The sequence below is a fragment of the Carassius auratus genome, unplaced genomic scaffold, assembly GCF_003368295.1.
Source record: "Carassius auratus strain Wakin unplaced genomic scaffold, ASM336829v1 scaf_tig00028952, whole genome shotgun sequence".
NCBI lineage: Eukaryota > Metazoa > Chordata > Actinopteri > Cypriniformes > Cyprinidae > Carassius > Carassius auratus.
In genome coordinates this window covers 169,962-178,409 of record NW_020525727.1, presented here as the reverse complement: position 1 = coordinate 178,409, position 8,448 = coordinate 169,962, and the positions used below count along the sequence as shown (strand labels likewise).

The following is an 8,448-nucleotide window of genomic DNA, read 5'->3' as shown; positions in this document are numbered from 1 at the left end:
AAATTTGAAAAGCAAAAACAAGTTATTTTACAAAAATGCAACCAGTGACCCAGGATTTTTTTAACAGCTTAACTAAAAGGGAAGCCCAAATTTACAACTCTGTCACTATCCAGCTGGATGAAGTTGGCTTCACAGATTTTGCTGAGTGCATAACGTCAGTTACAATGCAGGTTGTTACATGTCGCTTGCCACATTAACACATTCATGGAATGAAAATTGCAGAAGTGGTGCTGTTAATAGGATTAGGGTTTCGGTTAAGTTTAGATAAAAAAAAAGAAAAAAGAAATTAATAAAAAATGGAGAAACAGACTTGACTACCCGAGAGTCCCCCTGTTTGTGAGCATGGATATAAAGCTAATTTTCATGTGTCCTCCGCTCTTTACTGAAAACCTGTTTGACCTGTTTTGGGGCGGAGGAGGAAGAGAAGAGAATGAAGAGGGGAGGATACTAAAAGTGTGCTGTTGATTTTCTACCTTAATTTCGGTCTATTTTTTAATTATTTATGCGTTGTTTATGTTTGTTTGTTTCATGTAAATGTCTTAAAACTAAATTGTATAGATAGGTTCCAGTTCCATGCATTTTAAGTGTAATTTAGTTTTTATAATCGCTGTAAAGCATGAAGCTCCTGTTTCAACTCGTGGACTTAAAGCTGGATCTTCTCCAGTTTCAGCACTATATTAGAGCCTAGATCAGGACTGCAGAAAGGTTGGTCTGGTGTAAATGATGAGAATGTATGTGTTTATGTGCTTGCTTGTAATGTCCGAAGTAAGTTTGTAGCTGCAAAAGTGATTCACTGACAGGGGGTGTGGCCATCATTTCAGAAGTTATATACGAGTGGACAGAATGACAAGTTTTATCTGGCCATTGCCTAATTGATGCATTTTATGTTTTTATTTGATATTTCAGTGCTTTTTTTTCTATAAAAAGATATTCTGTAAATATATCAGGTATAATAAACGTTATCTGATGATGCGAATCATGATCCACACAGATGTAGTGACTGTGTAGTTCATGCTTGAAAATCTGAATTCAGCATTAACAATCAGCATCTTTGAATTTGCAAGCATGTGAAAAGTCCAATAAATAAACATGAATTTAATTCAGTTTTTATTTTACTGTGCAGGGTTTTAAAAATATCCCTATTCTCTACCCAGCTGGCATTTCAACATTAATTCACTGGTGAATACCATTCATTGGTACCGTGGTTTAATCAACATTGGATTATGTTTTGATTTTGCAAATTGGGGCCAATGGCGATACTGATATTAGGGGGTAAAAAAAAGGCCAATATTTATGTATTGGTCGATATTCTTTGTGTAGGCTATATTACAATTATTTGGCCAAACTTTTGACTGGTACTATATTTAGAATACTGTAAATACATAAAAGAAAATAGCAATGATAACTCAAATGTGGTGATCAAACACTTGTGTCTCTATGTGACAAATAGGTCTATGTAATGGAAGCAAGGTATTTAACTATTTAACTTTGAACTTTATTATAAAAAATGACTGACATCTATTATTGGACTGCAGAAGGATACAACATTGTCAATCTGCTACGTTACTGACTTTACTGACAATCTATGCTGACAAACTACTTCTACACTGATCATGACTAAGCGACTGTTGAAAATCATTTGTACTTTGTGTCAGTCCATCATGAATAGAATGAGGCATCAGTTTACTGCCAGGATTTGTCGTGTTGCATTGTGCTAGACAGCGCCACCGCTCCCACCACGCGCATCACGCACTGTGCGTAGGGCACCAAGTGCTGAGAGGGCACCAAAAATAGCCTAATGATTTTTTTTTTTTTAAATGCCAGTATTATTTCATTAGCCTATAGAAATATTAGGCACATTTTACCCATGTATATGTAACAAAAAAGGGGGAACAAGAAAGATATTTAATAATTGCTCTAGTCTAGTCCGGTCTAGTCTAGAAAAGACAGAAATGTGCTGCATGTGAGTGCTGCTGCTAATCGTAAAGCACCTCAAACTTGCTGACGTTAATGTTAGCATCAGCAAACTATTTTATTATTATAACTTACATTGTAAAGACGTGTTTCCATGCGTCTGGAGTTCTCGCGGCATGGTAGACGCGAATTCTCCTCATTCGCTCATCTAGTTACAAGAGATTCTGAGTTATGAAAAGGACCATTGCAGGCTGATAGTGACCGGCTTTTGTGGTGGAAAATTGTCAGTAATACCCCCACCTTGCACAGCTGTACCTGAGTGTCCCTGGTACATCAGTGCTGTCGGAGCACGTCTTCTCAACAGCTGGACATATAATGAATAAAAAAACGCTCTTCTCTGGACGCCGAAAATTTTGCCATGAAACTTCATGCAAATAAATAAGAAATATTGCTGACTTCAGTGTTTCCAGCTCTCTCTTTACGTTCATCCGTTTATTGACGTTGAAAAAGGAAACTTTTTTTTTTTTTTTTTTGACATGGAAAAATGTATTTTACAATTGATTCAATGAACACTTATGTCTTAAAAATCGAAAAAGATTTTTTCACAAAAGTGACAGCCCTAGTACTTATTGATGATTATTTTATTTTATTTATTCAAAGTGACATTGAATTTGCAAAAAAAATTTATTTCGCTATTCTGTTGACTGTTTACAAAGTCAGCAAAGCTGTGAAGATTTACTTTCTCTTTTTAGAGTTCTTAAGTTTTATACTGTGATGCTGCTATTGTGTGTTATTGGTATTGAGTTATGTTTGGTAATAAAAAGTTAAACTGGCAAAAACAAACATTTTTTTTTTTCTTTCTCGGGGTCGGGGTGGGGGGCATCATAAAGGAATTATGCTTAGGGCAACAAAATGGCTAGCAGCGGTACTGGTGCTTCATCTAGTGCAGAGAGTATCACTGATTATAATGGGTTCTATTGTATTTTGTTGTGTCGTGCTGCTCGCATCATGTGTAGACACCCATTTAGGAAATGTGATGTGAGCGATATGATATGCATGAGTTCAGGGCTGCAGCGTTGCCCGTATAAACACAGGTATTGACAAGAGCGCCATGATTAGCTCTAATGCCACTGAATCTGCTGTTAAAAATGAGCCATCCATTCATCATATCATCATGCAAAACTAAGAGTTAAAATCATTTAAATGTGCCGATTAAATATAGATGTGGTGGGATGGGGGGAGGGGGTTGACGGATCATTTATTTAAAGCAGCTTGGGTGAAGTTTGAGCTCATCTGCTCATCCCTACACTGACCTGAGTTACAAGTAGCAAACAATGGAGTTTGCTTTCAATAAAGTGAAGTGAAGTAAAAGTGACATTCAGCCAAGTATGGTGACCCATACTCAGAATTCGTGCTCTGCATTTAACCCATCCAAAGTGCATATACACAGCAGTGAACACACACAAACCGTGAACACACACCCGGAGCAGTGAGTAATACACTAAGTAATTACACCACTTGGAAACATTTAATCTGCATAATATGTACTGTAAAAATATATATATATATATAATATATGCATATTCACTGATAACGATATATCTGTGACAGGCTCATATCGGCCGATAATATCCTCAAACGATAAAATGGTCGGTCTCTACAAAAATCTAATGAGAGGTGTAGACATTTGAGTCTGGAAAAGTATGGAATATTGAAATGGAAAATCTGTAGGAACCCTGATTATAAGATTTTAAAATATATAACACACTTAATGCATGGCATTCATATCAAGAAAATGTGGAAAGATCTCTAAAAGACAGACATTAACCCATAACTTACCATCAACACAACATCAGATGAACATATAACTTGAGCATTTGTGATAAAGCAATAGAAAAATATGCACAGGTATTTATCTTCTGCAGGTTACATGTCCTTTACCCATACTGTATGTAAACTCTGGTAACGTTATAATTTACTATTTTCGAAAGATAATAAAGATAGCGATTTTCTTATCTCATTTTGACAGTATGTTTGTAGGACCTCGCAGAACACATCTGACTCTCTTGTGTTCACATTACAGTTTTTATTCTCCATTGACATGTCACCACTCAAATTTGCTCAAAACATAAGTAAAATAAAATAAAAAAAATAACAGGCAAATATAAAATAATTTGGAACTGACCGATCCGTTATAATGAGTAGAAAGAGCTCACAGTCAGCTGCCTCACTTACAGAAAGACATTAATAATAACCATAATAATAACCATCATATTTTCAAATTTAGAAAGGCGTGAACCATTTCATTGTCCAGTTTCCTGGATGACAACCAGATTAACCAATCAGGATCAAAGCAATAAAATAAAACAACCAATAGGAATTGTTTCAGCGTGATAATGCAGCAAAATTTCTTTAGTTTTATTGTTGTTAATGATGATAATATTTAACAGATACCTTTAGTTTTAGAATAGGTTTCATGATCAAAATATTGCAAAATGCTATTAAATTAATAAAAATGATATTAAATAATTTAATATAAATAATTTAAAAGGCAGAAATGTATTTTGCATGCTGTTGAACACATTAAGTTGATTCAACATACAGATCTCATAGAAAAATTATAATAATGTTTATTTACAATAGTTTTTTTTAATCCTTTTCAACCATTTAGCATTAAACATTTTTTCAATGTTAAAACAACAAATTACCTTATTTCTTATATATTTCGATAAAAAACAGATTGAATAGTAACACATTCTATATAAAATAAATAAATAAAAAATATAATAATAATAATAATAATAATAATAATAATTACGTCCATGAAGATGATTCAGACATCTCTGGATGGTAAAAATGACATCTCCCATCATTCCACTCTTCTTCATAATTGTGTTTTAAAAGCTTCAACTTTGTTATTGTTTAGAAAAGTGGACCTCTAGCGGCGAACAGTTACATACTGTGCCTTTCTGTTTCTGTTCATTGTTGAATTTATTTTCTAAGACAGAAACTCTGATAGTATAAGCATATTTATATCTGTTTAACATCAAATTCCTGTTCTGAACATTTTTGATAGGTTATAAGAAGATAAAAGAAGACTAATGCCAAATCTGAGCTACACTAACACTCCACTGATGAGTTCAGGTCAACTTCTACACACTATCCAGGTAAGTTCTTAACATAATCAGTGTTACACCTCTTGGGTGATGTATTCTAGATCCTTTTTGACCTTCCTAGTATATGACATATATTTGAATGGAATTATTGTGTACAATAATGATACATGCAGCAGAAGGCTTGACTTTTTGCATGATGATCTTTCGAGTTACTAAAAATCTGTAGTGTTGTCCTAGCTGGCACTGACATGATAAACAGCACTTGTGTTATTTAATCACAGCAACAATGGCTTCACCCAGACCCCGGCATCGACGCGGAAGCATGGAGCTGCCAACTAACATGCTGTAAGAGATTGGTGTTATTAATAGATATTTGTTTTAATATCCTCCAAATACATTCAAGAATTGTTCAAAAAGGTACACCAATCAGTTTTATATTGGTCCCAGCACACATAGGAATAAGGGGAAATGAAGAAGTGGATAAAGTAGCTAAGCAAGCTCTACAGAGAGAAATTATAGAGATACAAGTTCCATTAAGTAAATCTGAGATTAGGGTTTTAATATGGAGTAAAGTGATTAAAGAATCACAATTAAAGTGGAGCAATAAAGAACAAAATAAGTCATAATATAAGGTGTGTGGGTAAGACAAGAAAGAAAGAGGTTATCTTTAATGGGATATTTTTAGGGCATTCAAATTTAAATAGCACTCTTTAAATAATACGGAAACATCTAATTGGGTTATGTGAGCAATGTCATGTTGAAGAAACAATACCACCTGTAGTACTTGAATGTAGTAAGTATTAATGGGAAAGAGGAAAAATAATAGTAGAAATAAGGAAAATTTGAATTCATGATATTAATTTTAAGGTTTTAATAAAATGGGCAAGTGAAATAAATAGTAAAATATTCTTAGATTTTATAAGAGACACGTGTAGTTATATAGAATTTAGAACCCTGTTCCACACTCCGGACCAGAAGGTGGCGGTAATGGACCTATTTTACATTGGTGCCAGCCGTCATTAAAAACCAAGAAGAAGAAGAAAAAGGTGTTATTAATACATTTGGTGCTTCTCAATATCCCTCCTTGTCTCCTCGCCTCTCCGTCCTCCATCCTATGACCCAGAAACCAATCGAGCACAGCCATCTTGAAGGACATCTCAGTTCTCTAATTGCACCACAAGGAGGCGAGGATCGAGACGCCCCTATAAATTCTCCTCCCCTTCACATCTGTTGTAATAAATTTCATTTATATTTTACCTTTTCACTTCAAATAAACCATGCATGTCATATATTTCAAACAGGACATCTTGCTTAATTAATATTTATTATGAATGTCTTAATTAGCAAACTTTGACAACATAAGGGCAGATCCCTTTAATCACAGCTGATGACACTGAAGTAACGCTGAAGGGAGTGAGGATAAATCATTTCACTTGATTCAAGTCCTCCATCCTATACACATTTATCATATATGTACTAATATATATAGTGTATAAAAATTCCTGATGTTTCTGATTTTTTTTTTTTTTTTCAGATCTGATGTTATTCATCTCACAGATGAATTGAATAGACTTAATGAGGACGTTTCCCTAGAATGTAACAAGCATAAAGAGAAATTGAATGATGTCATCAATGAGTTTAAAAATGGTATCAGATTTACTTCTTATGCCATCAGAGGAGGGGTAATAGCTGGAGGAATTGCAATGGTGTTGTCAGCATTATCATTTTATAATTTTATAACTGAAAAAGAGATTTCTTTATTTTTTTCTGGAGTAGGGGCAAGTTTGGCTTTAGTTGGCATATCATGTGCTGTTTTTGGACGAAACAGGAAAACACAGCAGAAGAAGAACTTAAAACAATCTGTTGAAAATAATCTTAAGGGATTTCAGGATAAAATGAACCCTATTATTGAGATGATGGAAAAAATCTGTCAACGCACTGAGGAAATATTGAGAGACCCTTCACTATCAGCCCACAAAACTAAAGCATTAAGTGAACACTTTGCCCACTGCTTTGAAAAAAGGCATCTCTTCCAGGAACAGGACAAGGGTAAAGTGGCTAAAATTGGGCATTTGTCTGGAAACATTTCAGAAATGATCGCCAAGATTAGTTCTGTGCCTGATATCCTCAAAGAGATTATCGAAGACAACGAGAGGAAACGTGCCAAACCTGCAAAACCCAGACAGGAACAAATAAATAAAAGAGAGTTTAAGGAGAAAGTAGAGAAATTTCTAAATGGCATGCAGAAAGCAATATGTGATTTAAGAAATGGAGTGAAAGCAATCAGCCAAACAACAGACAGTTTATCAGATATTTTGAGTTGAACCTGACAAATTGAAAAGTATGAGCTGCTGATACAGTCCTACAATTAATGTTAACATTGTCAAAATAAATATCTTGTTACTATATATATGGAAATTGATACTTTATTAAATGCAGAAATCTAGGATTATTGTTTTTGTTTTGCATTATTGATCAAAAGAATATGTTTTTATTTTGTGTGTTTTATGTGCTTTATATTAATCACTTTATATAACAAAACATGTAATAAAATGTACAGACATCAATGGATTGGAATTTCTTTAACCCTTTAACATCCTTACCAAAGGGGGGGGGGGGGTAGCAATGGAAAATTATTATTTTTTTTTTTATTTAGTTGGGGCAGTAATACAAAGAATCAAGAAGAATATCTAAAACACGTCAAAAGTCTGAAATATTACTTTTGTCCATTCAAACTGCATTTATATACATACACATTTTACTATTAGTCAGTAGCTCTTTTCTTTTTTACCTTTACTATAAATTGCACAAGTATTAAACCATTAAAAGCAATAATTAAATATGCAGGCATATATAATGGACTAACATTATATGTATCATATTAACCATAATAAAACTTAAAAAAAACTGCAAAGACCAACCACCAATCATCAGACCCTCAATTAAACCTCCTGACCATCGGCTTGGTGTGTCAGGGAAATAGAGAGGTTGTGAGACCACCTTAAACTATCTGATGGTCTGCTGTCAAAGAGAATGAATTCTCCAAACAGGCCTAAGCAGCTATATTTCCTGTAAACATGTTTCCTCTCTTCTGGTTTCCTTCCGTCAAAGCAAATTCCTGTTTCCATTTCATTGTGATGTTTACACATCTTTAAATCTGGTCATTTTCTTCAGGTCCCAGAGTTAAACTCACCAAGAGTCAGATGTAAATAAAAGGGAGTCAGTCTGCAACATAAAACAGTCAGACTCTCACCCACACATGATGTGAGTAAATCCAGAGGTGTCAAGTAACGAAGTACAAATAGCTACTTCTTTACCTTACTTAAAAATAGCTTTGTTACTGCTATTTCATTCCGGCTTGTCATCGTTAAAAAAAAAAAAAAAAACTATCCAGATAAATCGCGCAATCTGGATGAAG

The 8,448-nt window shown here is 34.2% G+C and overlaps 1 long non-coding RNA gene across 1 annotated transcript; it reads left to right on the top strand.

Moving 5' to 3' along the window:
• Nucleotides 1–413: 413 nt before the first annotated feature.
• LOC113079663 (uncharacterized) lies at nucleotides 414–7,578 on the top strand. Its single transcript, XR_003281743.1, has 4 exons — nucleotides 414–705; nucleotides 4,991–5,081; nucleotides 5,312–5,375; nucleotides 6,565–7,578. It is a non-coding gene; the product is annotated as an uncharacterized LOC113079663 (long non-coding RNA).
• The last annotated feature ends 870 nt before the right edge of the window (nucleotides 7,579–8,448 follow it).